This window comes from Aotus nancymaae, unplaced genomic scaffold, assembly GCF_030222135.1.
Source record: "Aotus nancymaae isolate 86718 unplaced genomic scaffold, 86718_ANA_hifiasm-v0.15.2.pri h1tg000004l, whole genome shotgun sequence".
NCBI classification, from domain to species: domain Eukaryota; kingdom Metazoa; phylum Chordata; class Mammalia; order Primates; family Aotidae; genus Aotus; species Aotus nancymaae.
In genome coordinates, this window is record NW_026988415.1 from 14,003,752 (window position 1) to 14,021,633 (window position 17,882).

At 41.6% G+C, this 17,882-nt stretch overlaps 1 pseudogene; it reads left to right on the forward strand.

The window, feature by feature from the left end:
• The first annotated feature begins 294 nt into the window (after window positions 1–294).
• On the forward strand, window positions 295–16,235 carry LOC105711868 (tRNA (guanine-N(7)-)-methyltransferase non-catalytic subunit WDR4-like; annotated as a pseudogene).
• The last annotated feature ends 1,647 nt before the right edge of the window (window positions 16,236–17,882 follow it).

The following is a 17,882-nucleotide window of genomic DNA, read 5'->3' on the forward strand; positions in this document are numbered from 1 at the left end:
AAAAACCTTCTCAGATTGTTGCACACCTTTGGTTAATTTCCAGAGTTCTAAAAAAGTTGATCGTGACAATTTCTGCCAGCATTTGCACCGCTTTTAAGAGGAGCAAGTTTATGGAGGGTTTCACCCTACCATTCCAGACTTTTCACCACTATCCAAGCCTTTAGTATTTCTCTCTCTAAAAAAATGTTCGCTTTCATTTTCTGCCAATTTCTGGCCCCTCTGACATTAAAAAAAGGGAAAGTTTGCGAAACTGAGATACAAGGAAATTACAGCTTTGGAGTCAACTCAACCCAGATGTGTATCCTGTCTCCGCCACTCACTCGGATTGTGATCATCGGCAGGTAGATGATATTCCTGAGTCTCCAGCTCCTAACTGGTAAATGGTAGTAATAATACTCACCACAACCTGTCTGTGAAAATCAAAGGAAAGCTTTTGGTACAGGGCCTAGCAGATAGCAAATGTCTAACATATGGTTTAAGTATCTTAGTTGCATGTATCAAGTATCTTTGGGGACTGAATTGCAATATGTGTATATATTATCTATACACTATTATATATCTTATGTATATATACACTTTACATGTCAGTGTCAGCTTTGAGCACCCAAACTTTTAATATTTTTTCCATGGGAATTTAGAGAATTGCACATGACTTCTGCTTCTTAAGCTAACTACCCTGAAAATAATGTACCCTTTCCTTCATGACTGAAGATCATCTTCATAAATATTAATTATTCATACTAGTACTATTGCTAATTTATATGAATTAAATATGTAATATTAATTCTTATCAATTATTACTTGTATGTCATTAATTTTGACTTCTTATGCTTTTAGAGTATCGAATGTGATGGTCACAGTTCATTCCTTCACTATATGGTCCTAGACTATGGTTCTGATAAGTTTTCTGCTTTTTTTTTTATCCGCAGTCATTCTGGGAAGGATTTCAGTTGTTCATATTCTTTCCTTGCCCCACTGCCAGTGTCTACCTGACACTAGTGACTAGCTCATTTCCTGAGTTTGCTTAGCATGCCCTTCTTCATCTGCCTTTGTGACCATATCTACAACCCGGCCAAGCTGGAGGCATAGCAAACACTAACATTAGAGGGCTAAAGGAGTTTGAACTTTTTCCTGAAGACAGCAGGTGAAATAAGGATATGTTCATGGTGGGAAGAAAGATTGAAAGAGGAAGGATAAGGTTAGATTGTGTGGACAGTATATCACTCTGTCAGCAGTGGAGGATATATCAGGTTGTGAGATCCTCGGATGGAAGAGAGGGAGAACAAGTGGTGTAAGGACAGCAATTAGCTTTTAATGGGCCTTAGAATTCAAACTTTAAGTTGATATTCTTTGTTGAAGTATATTGGAGAGGGGAATGGCATGGCCATGTTTTTTTTCTATGAATCACCTTACCTGGGATAAGGAGGATGAATTTAGCATTGGTGGGGATGGGGTTGAAAACCTGGAAACAGGGACAGAAACAAAAAACTTGCAGTGACATAGGGGAACATAACGTGTATCCAAAACAAGTTAAGGCTGATGAGGCTGAAGTGTGGGATGGATTTTTAAAACTATAAGAAGTGAAGTCTGTCTTAACTGTTTTTCCTGGGGGAATGGGATGCAGTTGACTCAGCTGTCCTCTGACTTTCTAGGTAGATGATGGTGACACCACTCAAGAGAGGGAACAAAGAAAGATGAGAGGGATTTTTTTTCTTTTTGAAGAAAAGACAAATTCAACTTGGGACATTTTGAGTTTTTGTATTTGAGGGTGCCATAGGCAGTTAGAGATATGATCAGAATTTGTTCAGTTAATGTCTAAGGGTTGGTCTTCAGCTTTTCAAAGTCATGAACATATTTTGCAAGAGCCAAGAGTTATGCCAAACTTACTAAGGATTGATTTACAAAGTAGAATGCCAATCCACTTTCAACGAGAACTATAATGGTCAGGTTAAGTTAGCAATATGGATTAGAAAGCAGAAAGTATTGTTAAAGGAAAGGGATCCCAGGACAGGTCTATTTTAATAGTAGTGGGGACATAAAGTCCTCAGGAGCCACAGGTGAGTCACGATTGACTTAATCTCTTTGTCTAGTAACATATTCAGACTTCCTCAGGGATAGTATCTGTTCCTTTTCTTCCTGTGCATGAATCATAGTTTTTTATTTCTTTGCAGGCATCACATATTTTTGGTGAAAATTGGATGTTTAAAACATTATAATGTGGTAACTCAGGGAATCAGATTCTTTCTCCAGGGCTTATTGTTACTGCTTATTGTGGGTTGTAGGTTTGTTCGTTCATTTGTTTGGTGACTTTTAGAAACATTTTTAAAGACTGTATTCTTTGTTGTGTGTGTTCACTGGAGCCTTTGTTCTGTTAGCTTCGTGGTCCACTAATAATTGGACAGAGATTTCTTTACATACTAAGAGATAAAAATAAAAATAGTAGATTGGCTCTGTGTTAGAGCTCTGACCTAGCCTTCATTATGCTTGCACAGAACTTAAATGTCAGCCATAGGTGAAAGTTCAAGGTCTTCTCAAGTCTTCTTTAAGTATCCATCCATTCCTGGGCATGTGTGTGGGCTTCTAGAGTCCTTAATGTACTCAGAAGCTCTACAAAGCCCTCATTCCCTTTTCTATCTTTTCCCCAAGCCTCTTACTTCCCAGGCTTTTTTGATCTATCTACTGCTTGCCCCATCTGTTATCCCTTACACTAGATAGCTAAAAGTAGTATATTTGCCTTGAAATTAATTCATCAAACTCTTCTCAGAAGGCTGCTGCAGCCCTCAAAAGGTTCCACGGCAGACAAAACAGAGGCACGCCTCTGCACTGATCCCTTAGGGGGCCATGATGGGGTTTTCTACCTAAAGTTAAATGATGCATTTAGTCTATTCTGCAACTGGCCATGGCTTTACACAAGTCTTTAATGTAGGCTGGTTGTCATTCCAGTATAATTTACTTGAAAAACAATAGCAGTCAGGAATTGGAGCATCCTGGACGGGAGATGAGGAATCCAGAGCTTGAATTGGTGTGAACTTTTTATGCTCTTCACTGAATCGCCCCAAGACATCTATAGAAGCTTGTTTGATTGTTTATCAAAGGAGAGTGGTCAGCCATGCCTAATAGAGGCATCAAGGAAGGGCTCATGGAGGGAAGACCCTTAAGTTCAATGCTGGAGAATTTTCTAGTTGGGTCTGAGAAGGTTGAGGCCAGATGTGGGAGTGTCCTTCTACCATGTAGAAGGAACAACCAGAAAAGACATGGAAGCCTGAAGTGCCTTATATGCTTCATGGAGTGTAAGCAGTTGGCTGAAGCACTTTGCATGCATCCTCTCATGAGGCCATTACAACATTCCTAGGAAACAGACTACTGTTATCTCCATTTTACTGAGGAGGAAAGAGGCTGGAAGAGGTCAAGTAACTCCACCAGCTACCAAATGGTTGTGGGAGATGGTCAAGGGCTACTCACAGAAAGTGCTGGACAAGGCCGGGCGCGGTGGCTCACGCCTATAATCCCAGCACTTTGGGAGGCCGAGGCGAGTGGATCACGAGGTCAAGAGATCGAGACCATCTTGGTCAACACAGTGAAACCCCATCTCTACTAAAAATACAAAAATTAGCTGGGCATGGTGGTGTGTGCCTGTAATCCCAGCTACTCGGGAGGCTGAGGCAGGAGAATTGCTTGAATCCAGGAGGCGGAGGTTGCGGTGAGCCAAGATCGCACCATTGCACTCCAGTCTGGGTAACAACAGCAAAACTCCGCCTCAAAAAAAAAAAAAAGTGCTGGACAATTATAGGCACTATTATGCACCATCCAACACTGCAGAACACAGCTTTCATTTTATCTGGGCCTCCATGTTGCCCACAGCGGGACATGAAGTCAGCCTATCCTTTGTTAAGCCTATCCTTCTCAGGGCCAAGTTTTCTCACTGCAGAAGGTTGTGTGGCCCTTTTCTGATGTACCTCTATTCCCAGTAGCTTTTTACATGCTTGAAGATAGTTTTCCCAGTGGCTACAGCTGACCTACTTGTCTCCACATTCCCTACCTTGGGAGCAACACAACAGTACTTCCCTAGGTCCTGGGTGTTTGCCCTAAATGTTTGTGCTCATGATATGAGACTTAGTCACCTTCACTACTGCAAGTCTTTCATGCTGTTTCCTTTCTATCCTCCTCACAAACTAATTCTGATAACAGTGATAATCTGTGGAGGCCTTCAGGATTCCAGTGTCATTCATGTTTCCACAGAAGTATTCTATTTCAGACAGTTCCTACTCTCACTTGATCTAAACAGATCTGATTTGCTCATCTCCATTCCATTTGCCAAAGCCTTCTCTCCAACCTCTGCAACATCAGTATATTTGCTGAGGCTTTCTTTTCTCTTGCTTTCTAGCAGTTTAAGAATTCTACAAGTTACTAAGCCCCTGCTGGCTTTCATTTTTCCAAGCATATATTCAACTGCCTTTAAGTGGTCTACTTCAATCAAGGAGATCATGTCCCACCTATGGTTTGTATAGACACAATTCCAAACCCTCCTCTGGGGCCCTAGCATCTTACTGGTAGAAACACCCTAGTCTGATTGCCTTTGCAGAGTGTATTAGTAAGGACTCAATTACAGAAGCAGAATTGGTAGGATATCTACATCATCTATATCTATATCTTACCTCTCTCTCTCTTTCTCCACGTATCTATCTATCTATCTATCTATTATCTATCTATCTATCTGTTTATTGCATGAAATTGGCAATTGTAGGGTCTGGCTAAACAAGTCTGTATGGCAGGCAGTCAGGAAGGAAAAATCTTTGACAACCTGGAATTCATAGGCACAGGCTGAAGCTGAAATCCATAGATGGAATTTCTTCTCTCTTGGGGAAACCTCAATCCTGTTTTTAAGGCTTTCTAACAGATTAAATCAGGTCAACCCAAATTAACCAGGATAATCTCCCTCACCTAGAGTCAACTGATTATAGCCTTTAATTATATTTAAAAACTCTCTTTACGGCAGCATTTAATGTTTGATTAAATACCTGGAAACTGTAGACTACCTGAGGTGACACATCAGAAAAACCATCACAAATAACATGAGCCCAATTCCCAGAGAATTGTGCCCAAGTAGCTGGGACCAAGCTAAAATTCTTAATTTACCCACACAGTTTACCATGGACTTCCCTTCCAGTTCAAGGGAAGGGCTTCATTTTCTCCCCCAAAATTCAGAGTTTCTACGTCCTACCTTACAGACTAGCTTCTAAGATACTTCCTCTCCTGATGATTCCCAAGAGATAATGCAGTCATACCGTAGGCAAATCACACAAAGTTGGATAGTTAGTATTCATCAATTATCTGTATCTATATAAAAATCTATATAACTACCTATATATTGCCCCTAAAAATTTTTAATTTTTTTATTTGAAAATTTTGTGGGTGCATAGTGGGTGTATATATTTATAGGATACATGAGATATTTTGATACAAGCATACAATGCATAATAACCACATCAGGGTAAATGGGGTATCCATTACCTCAAGCATTCATCATTTCTTTGTGTTACAGACAATCCAATGATACTTTTATTGATTTTGAAATGTACAATAAATTGTGTTGACTGTAGTCACCCTGCTGTGCTATCAAATACTAGACCTTATTCATTCTAGCTATATTTTTGTACCCATTAACCATCCCCACTCCCCTGTGACTACCCTTCCCAGCCTCGGGAACCATCATTTTACTCTCCATCTCCATGAGTTCAGTTGTTTTTAATTTTTAGCTCCCACAAATGAGTGAAAACATGCAAAGTTTGACTTTTCTATGCCTGGCTCATTTCACTTAACATAATGATTTTCAGTTCCATCCATGTTATTGCAAATGAAAGAGTCTCATTCCGTTTATGGCTGAATAGTACTCCATTCTGTATATACACCACACTTTCTTTGTCCATTCATTTGTTGATGGACATGTAGGTTGCTTGCAAATCTTGGCTATTGCGAATAGTGCTGCAATAAACATGGGAGTGCAGATATCTGTTCAATATACTGATTTCCTTTCATTTGAGTATACACTTAGGTGTGGGATTGGTGGATCCTATGGTAGTCGTATTTTTAGTTTTTTTAAGGAAACTCCAAACTATTCATCATAGTGGTTTTATTAGTTTACATTTCCACCAACAGTGTACGAGGGTTTTCCTTTTCTCCACGTCCTCTTTAGCATTTGTTATTGCCTGTCTTTTGGATAAAACCCATTCTAACCGGAGTGAGATGATATCTCATTGCAGTTTTGATTTGCATTTCTCAATGATCAACGATATTGAGCACCTTTTCATATGCCTGTTTGCCATTTGTATATCTTCTTTTACAAAATATGTATCCAGATATTTTGTCCATTTAAATATAGATTATTATATTTTTTCCTATTGAGTTGTTTGAGCTCCTTATATATTCTAGTTACTAATCCCTTGCCAGATGTGTAGTTTGCAAATGTTTTCTCTTATTCTGTGGGCTGTCTCTTCACTTTGTTGGTTGTTTCCTTTTCTGTGCAGAAGCTTTTAAACTTGGTGTGATCTCATTTGTCCATATTTGCTTTGGTTGTCTGTGCTTGCAAGGTATTACTCAAGAAATCTTCGCCCAGTCCTATGTGCTGGAGAGTTTCCCTGATGTTTACTTACAGTAGTTTCATAATTTGAGGTCTTAGTTTAAGTTTTTAATCCATTTTGATTTGATTTTTGTATATGGTGAGAGATGAGGGTCTAGTTTCATCCTTCTGCATATGAATATCTGGTTTTCCCAGCACCATCTATTGAAGAGACTCTGTTCACCAGTGTATGTTCTTGGCACCTTTGCTAAAAACGAGTTCACTGTAGATGTATGGATTTGTTTCTGGGTTCTCTATTCTGTTCCATTGGTCTATATGTCTGTTTTTATGACAGTATTAAGCTGTTTTGATTACTGCAGCTCTGTAATATAGTTTGAGGTCAGGTAATGTGATGTCTCCAATTTTGTTCTGTTTGCCCAGGATACTTTTGACTATTCTGGGTCTTTTGTGATTCCACATAAATGTTAGGATTATTTTTCTATTTCCGTGAAGAATGGCATTAGTATTTTGATACTGATTGCATCGAATTCTGTAGATTGCTTTGGTTAGTATGGACATTTTAACAATATTGATTCTTCTAATCTATGAACATGGAATATCTTTCTGTTATTTTGTGTCCTCTTCAATTTCTTGCATCAGTGTTTTATAGTTTTCATTGTAGTGATCTTTCCCTTTGGTTATATTTAACCCTAGGTATTTTATTTCACTTCTGGCAATTGTAAGTGGGATTACTTTCTTGATTTTCTTTTTTTCAGATTGTTGGCATATAGAAGTGATACTGAGTTTTGTATGTTGATTTTGTATTCTGCAAATTTGCTTAATTTGTTTATCAGTTCTAATAGTTTTCCTGTGGCGTCTTTAGGTTTTTCCTGGCCACTTCTGCTGCAAACAGTGATGACAACATCCTCTTCATCTATGACTGCAGTTCTGCAGAACCGTCACAAGAAAATAAAGGGGAGGGCGGGCTGCCCTTGGTCTGGGGGAGAGGCATGATTCTGACATCCACCTCCAAGTTTGGTGGCTATTTTGCTTTAACAGATGACTGCAAGTATCTGATTCTTTTCCATACAAAACCATAGCGATGTCTGAGTGTCAGGACCATGGCGAGGAGGTGTATGGCCCTGACCTTACAGCCTCTGAGGAGAAGGTTTTGGTGGCCGACAAATCTGGAGATGTGTACTCTTTTTCGGTTTTAGAGCCACACAGATGTGGCAGACTTGACCTGGCACACCTGTCAATGTTGATAGAGGTGACTGTGAGTCCTGATAACTGCTTCATCTTCCCTGCCAACTGGGATGAGAAGGTCCAGGCCAGCTAGGCTACGGCGCCTCACAGTATTGAGTCCTCTTCTGCCGCGGGCACACAGATTTTGTGAGCCACATCTCTGTGGTGCCCACTCAGCCCAAACTGTTTCTTGTTCTCCTCCATGGACTGCACTCTTAGGCTCTGGGAGTACAGAAGTGGCCATCAACTGCACTGCTGTCACCTGGCCAGTCTGCAAGGGCAGATGGACCCTGGGGGCCCACAGAGGGTTCTCATATCCACGATCACGTTCTGGTGCCAGGTGAACTATGTGGCACTTCTGTGCAACTATATTCCTATAATCAACATCTTCCAGCTTGATGCTCTCAGACAGCTAACTTAGTGTACAGGCAGCATATGTCATTCCAGCACCAAGTGTGGGATGTGGCTTTCGAAGAGACCCAGGGGCTGCGGGTGCTGCAGGACCACCAGGAAACCCCCCTGGTGCTCTGCAGGCCTATGGGTGGCTACTGACAGTCTGTTTATGAATGCAGTGTCAAAAAAGCAGTCTCCAGTGTTCTTCATGGGAACTGGGCCATGCTGGAAGTTTCTACCATCACAGATGCCAGCTTCAGCAGTCTCTACAAGGCCATCTTTGATAACATGACCTTATAGCTGAAGAAGAAAGAGGAGAGACTGCAGCAGCAGCTGGAGAAGTCCCCCACCTGGGCCAGAAACCAAAAAGTTGAGGCCAAGTAAGGTAGCTTTGAGTTACTGACCTTGGCGGTTGGTAGTGCCTCTCACAACCCTGAAACAGCAAAAGCAGTTTTTACTTGTTCCCTCCTCATCCTGGCATCTCCCTTTAAGAAGGAAAATATGACATTAGTTAGGTCTGATCAGCTCAGCTCAGTGAATGGAATGGTCTCCTGGGCTATAGAGCATTCTGTATCACTGAGCATAGGCTTTTGCCTGGTGTCTGTGCCCCCTTCTGGTTGAAGAGAAGCTGTGCAGAGCATTAGCTCAAGTGAGAGACTATGGGGCAGAGTGGAAGTGCTGGAAGCATTTTATCTTCACGTTGAAGGGAATGTATTAACCTGTAGCAGTGGCAGCTTTGATTTTTCTACCATACTTGTAATGCTGTTCATGCTGAACATGTCTTCCTCTAAGAAAGATGTATAGGCAGACATTTTTGCAGTGGCATGGAGGATGTTTTCATGTTGTTCCTGCCATCTCACCTTTCAGGTGGTATCCTGCTCTACAAGTAACCACTTGCCACACGGGGCTATTGAAACTCAAATAGAACTAAGTCTTCAGCCCTCCCCAGCTCCAGCCACACTTCGTGTGCTCAGGAGCCATATATGGTGAGTGGCTATTGTGTAGAAAGTGCAGAAACATGTTTCTCGTGTCACAGGGAGTTCTATCTGGCAGCAATGGTGTGGAAGGTGAACTTGTTTCAGCAAGTGTGAGGACATGGGCCCAGGCTAGAAACCCAGTCTTATAGGGAAATAGCCAAGAATATCGTATTTATTACTTTGACTTGGTCTTTGCACACACTGCAGTGTAGCAGCGGTGTCACTGAATTCCAATCACCTGTGGCTAAAGATGAACTTTTGCAACCTTCTGGAAATGTTTAGCAGCAATATATGGAACTAGACTCAAAATACATTGAGCAAAACATTTGGGCACATGCACTGTTTGTGGCTGAAGTGTTCAGTCACAAACTGAACACTTTTGGGAAGTGATTTGGGAAGAAAGCTTCTGTGATGGTTTGGCTTTTAGATGCATCAGGTAATTCATTCATTTTAGCTTCTACCTACTCTCCAATTATTAAGTTTCAAACACGGGAATGACTGTACATGTTGGTGATAACTTGGGTGTAGGATTTTGCTGGGGCCTTAGAAACAAAAGCTGTATCAAAAGCTGGAGTGCTTCAAGTTTTTCATAAGTGCTTTGTTTTCCTTAAAAAAGGCATTCTTTTTATTTTATTTTTATTTTTCCACAAATTTTGGGGGTACAGGTGGTAGTTGGTTACATGAGTAAGTTTTTTAGGGTGATTTGTGAGATTTTGGTGCACTCATCACCGAGCACTATACACTGCACCCTATTTGTAGTCTTGTATCCCTTGTGGCCTCCTACTCTTCCCTCCAAGTCCCCAAAGTCCACTGTATTATTCTTATACGTTTGTGTCCTCATAGCTTAGCTCCCACATATCAGTGAGAACATACAATGTTTGTTTTTCCATTCATAAGTTGATTCACTTAGAATAATAGTCTCTAATCTCATCACTGCAAATGCCGTTAATTCATTCCTTTTCATGGCTGAGTGGTATTCCATTGTATATATATACACCACAGTTTCATTATCCACTCACTGATTGATGGGCATTTGGGTTGGTTCTATGAATTTGCAGTTGCGAGTTGTGCTGCTATAAACACACGTGTGCAAGTATCTTTTTCATATAATGCCTTATTTTCCTCTGAGTAGATACCCAGTAGTGGGATTGATGGTAGTTCTACTTTGAGTTCTTTAAGAAATCTCCACACTGGTTTTCATAGAGGCTGTGCTAGTTCACAATCCCACCAGTGGTGTAGAAGTGTTCCCTGATCACCACATCCATGCCAACAACTACTTTTTTTATTTTTTTATTATGGCCATTCTTGCAGAAGTAAGGTGGTATTGGATTGTGGTTTTGATTTGCATTTTCTTGATCATTAGTGATGCTGAGCATTTTTCATATGTTTGCTGGCCATTTGTATATCTTCTTTTGAGAACTGTCTATTCAAGTACTTAGCCCACTTTTTGATCGGATTGATTTTCTTTCTTACTGATTTGTTTGAGTTCGATGTAGATTCTTGATATTAGATTCCTTTGTTAGATGTATAGATTGTGAAGATTTTCTATAAAAATTCTAGAAGATAACATTGGAAAAATCCTTCTAGACATTGAGTTAGGCAATTATTTCATGACCAAGAACCCCAGAGCAAACACAATAAAAACAAATGTAAGTAGTTAGGACTTAGTTAAACTAAAGAGCTTTTGCACGGCAAAAGGAATAGTCAGCAGAGTAAATAGACAACCCACAGAGTGGGAAAAAAGGCATTCTTAATGGTGCCGCAAAGACCTTCACAGCCTGTGAGAAGTAAGTCTGTTTCCCAAGGCACCCTTCTAGTAGTTTAGCAGCTGAGCAGATATGGAAAGAAACATGACTTCCTTAAAATACTTTAATTAATTAAGCTCCTAAAATGTAACCTGTGGATGTAGTTTGAATATATGTCCCCTTCGAATCTCATGTTGAATTTAATCCCCAATGTTGGAGAGCTTGGTAGGTGTTTGGGTCATGGGGTAGATCCTTCATGGCTTGGTGCTGTCATTGCAGTAATGAATTAGTTCTCATGAGATCTGGTTGTTTACAAGTGTATGGCGCCTACCCCTCCCCACAAATCTCTCTCTTGCTCCTGCCCTGGCCATGTGACATGCCTGCTCCCACTTCATCTTCCACCATGAATAAAAGCTCTCTGAGGCCTTCCCAGAAGCCAAGCAGATGCCATCACCATGTTTCCTGTACAGTTTGCAGAACTGTGAGCCAATTAAACTGCTTTTCTTTATAAATTACCCAGTCTCGGATATTTCTTTATAGCAATGCAAGAACCCCCTAATATACGTGTGTTCATCAGGACACCAGCATAGAGATAAAGATAGGGTCATAGTAATAATAAACTCAAATCAGTGCTTTTCTGACTGAACCTGCTTTGATGAAGACCCAGATCCCCTCCCTAATGCCTCCTAAGTACTTTTGGGTGTACCTCACGGATTTCTCACGTGTGCTCTGAAGAACAGTTCTCTTCAGCTCCAGCTTCACCTAGCTGTGGTCATCCACGTCTCTTGGTGCTGACAACAACTGCTGTTGTACCAAAGACTGTGTCAAAGGCACAGTCCCCCATGACTACAGTGGTCATTAGCACCTTGCCCCATAGCTGAAGAAACAAATACCAATAACTGTCATTGATCCCATAATTTTAAGTACAAACATAGAAAATGGGTATTTAGGATTGAAAGTTTTTGTTGCCTGCCTTTCTAAATGTCTTAGAAATTTGCTGATCTGGGGCAGAAGGGGAGAAGACAGTGTCAGGCAGGCACAGCAGAGCCATGGTGAGAATAGTCAGGTAGTCACAGTATTCACAGATGAGTTTTAGAGATATACAATCCTCCAGAGCCAATGGAATGACAACAGGAACAATTCTGAAGGCCAGGGAAGAGCAAGAGCTTAATGTTTAGGACTGAGAAAACATGTGAATGTGGAACGGATTCAAGTTCATTATTTTAAGACGTTTAGCCATGATAAGGTGGTAACACACAATTCAGCAGTTTGGAAAGAAGCACTAATGTGCTGGGACTCAAGAATTCAGTTCTGACTTTGTCTAAGCTCTTCTGTGCCTGAAATTTTACATATTTTACTTAGCATCTGTTCCAAGACTCCCCAGTACTAGACTTGATAGCAATGCTTCTCCACAAACTACCTGTGACGAAGAATCAGGCTTTTTGATTTTCAGTCCAGTATAAACAAATAGTTTTGTAAAGTACTTCAAAAATGACTTATGAGAGTAACACCCTTTTAGACGGCTACTTTTTTTTTTTGAGACAGAGCCGGTGCCTCAGCCTCCCGAGAAGCTGGGATTATAGACATGTGCCACCATGCCTGACTAATTTTTGTAATTTTAGTAGAGATGGGATTTCACCATGTTGCCTAGGCTGTTCTTGAACTCCTGGCCTCGAGTGATCTGCCCGTGTTGGCTTCCCAAAGTGTTGGGATTACAGGCATGAACCACTGTGCCCAGCCTAGATGGCTACTATTTTTTTAAAGCCAGAAAATAACAAGTATTGATGAAGAGAAATTCGAACCCTGTGCTCTGTTGGCAGGATTGAAAAATGGGGCAACTGCTGTGGAAAACAGTATGAACATTTCTCAAAAAATTAATGATAGAATGACCATGTTATCCAGTAATCCCAATTCTGGATATATAGCCAAAATAATTAAAAGCAGGGTGTCTTAGTCTGTTTGTGCTGCTGTAACAAAATGCCTGAGACTGGGTAATCTATAAATAACAGAACTTTATTTCTCATAGTTCTGGAGGCTAAGTTCAAGAAGGTATCAGGATTTGATGTCTGATACAAAGGGCCTGGTCTCTGCTTCTACCATGGCACCTTGTGGGTGCATCCTCTGGAAGGACAAATGCTGTGTCCTCACATGACAGAAGGAATGGTAGGAAGTGAATCAACTCTCCAAGCTCTTTCACAAGGGCCCTAATCTCATTCATGAGGGTTCTACCCTTATGGCTTAATCACCCAAGGCCCTACCTCTTAATACTATCACATTGGTGATTAAGTTTAAACAGACGAATTGGGAGGAGGCACGTTCAGACCATAGCAATGGGTCTTCAAGATATATTTACACGTCCATGTTCATAGCAGCACCAGTCACAGGAGCCAAGAGGTATGAGCAATTTCTTTAAAAGATCACCAAGGATACTATGGCAACAGTATAGAAGTGTACAGTATCCATAGTTGTTCATGCTTGAATATTTACAGGACAGGATCCAGGCTTGTTTACTCTAGTTAATGTTAGGGTAGATAAATTGCTGTGTGTCCTTTTTAATTGAGGAACTGCTATCAATCCACCCAGGATAAGACTTTTTCTCATTTTGAGAGTTGTCCCTCCAGGTCCTTAGAGGTGACCCCTACTAGAAACATTGGGATATTATGCAAATGAGAACCTTACTGGCAGGTCATGAGCTCTTTATGTTCCCTAAGGTGGAAGGAACAATCCGTCCTTGTCTAGCTTTTAGAACTTTCCAAATTTGGGTTGTATCAGTGGGGTTGTCAGAATTCTGAAACAATGCCCAAGATTCCTGCCCCCGCTCCTGGTATATGTACCTTGTATAATGCCCTCCTCTTGCGTGTGGACAGAAACCTGTGCATATATGAGATGTCACTCCAGTGATAGGGTCACTAATCAGTTGACTTTGAGTTAATCAAAAGGAGATTACCCTAGGTGGGCTTGACCTAACCAGAGTAGTCTTCAAAAGAAGATGAAGCTCAGAGAGACTTGTTCCTGCTGACCTAGAAGGAAGCAGACAGCCCTGCTGTGAATGTCTATGGAGGCAATGTGGGCAAGGAACTGTGGGTGACCTCTAGGAGCTGAAAGTGACCCCCGTCTGACAGCCAGTAAGAAAACAGGGACCTCAGTCCTAAAACCACAAGGAAATGAATTTTGTCAACAACCAGTGAGTTTTGAAGGGGACACTCAGCCTTAAATGAAAATTGCAGCCTTGACCAGCAACTTGACTTCAGCCTGGGTTAGACCCAGGGCACAGGACTCAGCTAACCTGTTCTCAGACTTCTGACCCTTGTTCTTCTTATCCTTGGTACATCACTTTCCCTACTAAGGCCCTAGTTCAAAACTGATAACCGTAATCCAAAACATATATGGTGCTTTGCAATAATGGAGTCAATTTTCATAAATCTCTTCTAGGATCTATGGAAACCAGAAGTCTTTCAATCCTAGAAGTTGTCGGAAAGCGGTCAAGTGGTAAGGAAATAATTTTCCCCCCTAGAGTAGCACTTACTTCCCCACACCAGCCTTGGGATATTAGTGGCCCCGCATAATTTACAGTGGCCTGGAGAAATTATTCTTGTTCAGGCATCATTGTTCTTCAGCTTCACCCAGGGCTACAGAGGTTTCAGCAGTCACTTCCATGTTATTCTCATAACTTGATACAGACCTTAAGGGACACAAACAACTCTAAGCCATTCATGTCCCAAATCACACTCTACCTTGTGTATGGAAATCTAGCAGGAACACTCGAGATCACCTTGGATTTATCTCAAATTCTTAAAACTTCACCAGACAGATGAAGGCTTTTTTTTTCTGCTGATCGGCAGCAATAGGTAACTAGTGATAACCTACTCTAGGTAATCTCACCACCCTAAGAACCACAGCCTTCTTTTCAGCAATGTAATGCATCTTGTGTTCATGGATTCTGTGTTGTTTGGGTCATTTTATATATATATATATATATAATGTTCTGTCAGCCTTCTTTGTTGCTTCCACAATTGAAGAAATGCATGAACTTGAGCTTTGGAAATGCCAAAGCAGTTCTTTAACATAAATCACTGATTTCCACCAAATCATGTCTAAAAAAGCTTCAAGTTATTTTATAATGTAGTGTGCTCCTCTCCTGATAAACACTTGCATCCCATTTATGCTGGGAAAAATGTCTGGTACTAGCTGGAGGCTCCTCCAAGCCTCTCCTGCTCACCGGATGCTGAGAGTCCTGAGGCAAGGCTATCATGACATGACTTAGATGTTGAGATTTCATAGAATGACGCCTAAGAGGATGTAAGAAGCTCTGGGATTTGTTTCCTTCCTTCCTCACCCCCCATCTGCTGGTAGATGCACTTCAGATGTGCATGGAGCCCAGTTACATATTTAGTGCCAGTCTGCTGCTGGTCACAGGGTGCCAGGAATTTATAGAGGCATCCTCTTGCAGTCCTGGGTTGGGCCATACCATACCTACCAAGACCATCTGCTCCTTTTGTCACCCAAGTCAGTGTGACCCAACCCAAAGGCTACATGAAGCATTCCTGGCCTCAGTGTGAGTGATTCTGGGGGTCAGGAGTCAAGAAAATAAGGCTTTCTATTTTAAAGTATTCTATTTTCTATTATGTTTTAAAATGATCTTGAGAAAGAACAAGTTTGAAATGTCTATTGTTGCTGGTAGCTGCCCTGCCTCACAGCTTTGGCAGAAGTTGGTGATTACATGTCCAAAGAGTACTCTAACCTAGAAGCAGGAACAGTGGACAGCAGTCTCCACATTGCTCATCCTAGTCCTTTCTGGATACTGGAATCCCAACCTTGAACTCCAACTAGCCTTGAGACTTTCTGATGCCAAGTGCCTATCTTCCTAGATATTTTCCCTTTAGGATGTCAGACTCATCAAAAACAGTTTCTAGCAAGCACAGGAGTGAGGAATGTGTTGACGGTAGGGAAATAAGGAGTGGAGACAAGGTTTGACCCCAATTCTAGTGGAACTTGGTGTTAGGTAAGTTCTACAGTCTAAATATTTGCGTCCCTCCAAATTCATATGTTGAAATCCCAACCCCCAATGTGATGGTATGAAGAGGTGGGGTCCTTGGGAGGTGTTTGTGTTGGGTCATGAGAGTGGAGCCCTCATGAATGGTATTAGAGCCTTACAAGAAGAGACATGAAAAAGCTTTCTTTTTTTCTCTCTCCACCATGTGACAATTCAGCAAGAAGGTGAAGGTGAAGGCAGCCATCTATGAACCAGGAGGAGGTCTCTCACCAGAGGACGACCATGCTGGTACTCTAATCTGGGGCTTCCAGCCTCCAGAACTGTGAGAAATGCTTGTTGTTTAAACCTCTCAGTCTATGGTAATGTGTTATAGCAGCCTCAGCTGACTTTGGCAATAAGGAAGTAAGTCATGGATTTACATGCAGGAACATGAGAGAGGGGCCCTGTTGTGGACATCAGGGATAAACCTGGGGCTTTGTCCTCGAAACAAAGTGTGATCCCGACCTCTGGGACCAGAAGAGGATCTGCCTCAGGGTGTAATCAACAAGAATAGGGCAGAAATCCATGAAGTGAAAGCCAGACAACTTGGCTATTAGCCTTGGCTCTCCCACTCAGAAGTTGATGGCTTTGTGCACGGCATTATGAGCCTTACTTAGTTCACTTGTCAAATAAAGAAATTCACTTATGTCAGTGGGTTTCAGCCTCTAGAGCCCTGACCTACTACAGGGCCCCACGCCTCTCAAACTTTAATGTATACATGAATCACTGGGAGATCTTATCAAAATGCAGGTCTTGGTTCAGGAGGTCTGCGGTGGGGCCCTCAGAGTCTGCATTCTCACATGCTTCTAGATGACTATGTTCTGCTGGTCTCTAGACCACACTTTGAGTAGCAGGCAAGCATAGAGGACCACAGAAGTGGCTCGGGTGCATCTCTGCTAGTGGAGCTGGAAGGTTAGAAGTCATCACCCCCTCCCAAGCTTTAGTAGGAGTAGCTTGCCTTTGATTTGTTTTACATTTTAGGGCTTCACCTAAGATTTTATTTGAAAAATAAAAAGAGCTTAAAAGCAATGGATTATAGCATTTTGTCAGGGAGGCGGTAATATTTTAAATTTTATTATTGAGAATTTCAAATATACACCAAATTCCAAAGTATAACAAACTCCCATGTATGCACTACCCAACTTCGATAAGCACATGTACATTTCCCTTTATATCCACCTGATAAGAACTTAAAAAAACAAGAAGCATGCAGATTATCTCTGCACTTTGAAATGCTGGGATTCAAAATTCTTCCCACTACAAAGAAAGCCTGGCTCCAGAGTCTCACTGGCAGGGCTGAACTTGCGAGTGGGGAATAAATGGGCCTGGTTTAGGGAGTTATCAGGAAGCAGGGACAGGAAACAGCACAAATCATTCCAAGGCCTTCTCTCTGGCAGGAGAAAAGTTGAAGTCACAGGAAGGAATGGAGTGGGGGCAGGAATGTGGCCAAGCTCTTCTCCTTAGGTTTTCCTCCTGGAGGAATTTGTGAGGAGAGAGAGCAGCAAGACGCTTGCTTCAGTGGCTGCAGGAAGCCAAAGGTTCAGGCACACACAGACAGAACTGGGGACCAGCAGAGGAAGGCTGTGAGCTTCAGGAAGCCTCACTGCTGATTTCAGCTGGAGTACAACCATCAAAGTCAGACAATGGCTATTGTTTCCAAAACCAGAAAATAATGCTGCCGGGTGGAGTTCCCCCTATTTTCTGTTTTTGTTTTATTTTCTCTCTCTCTCTCTTTTTTTTTCGTTGAGATGGAGTCTCACTCTGTCGCCCAGGCTGGAGTGCAGTGGTGAGATCTCGGTTCACTGCAACCTCCGCCTCCTGGGTTCAAGCAATTAACCTGCCTCAGCTCCCCCCAGTAGCTGGGATTATAGGCATGTGTCACCACACTTGGCTAATTTTTATATTTTTAGTAGAAACAGGTTTCACTGTGTTGG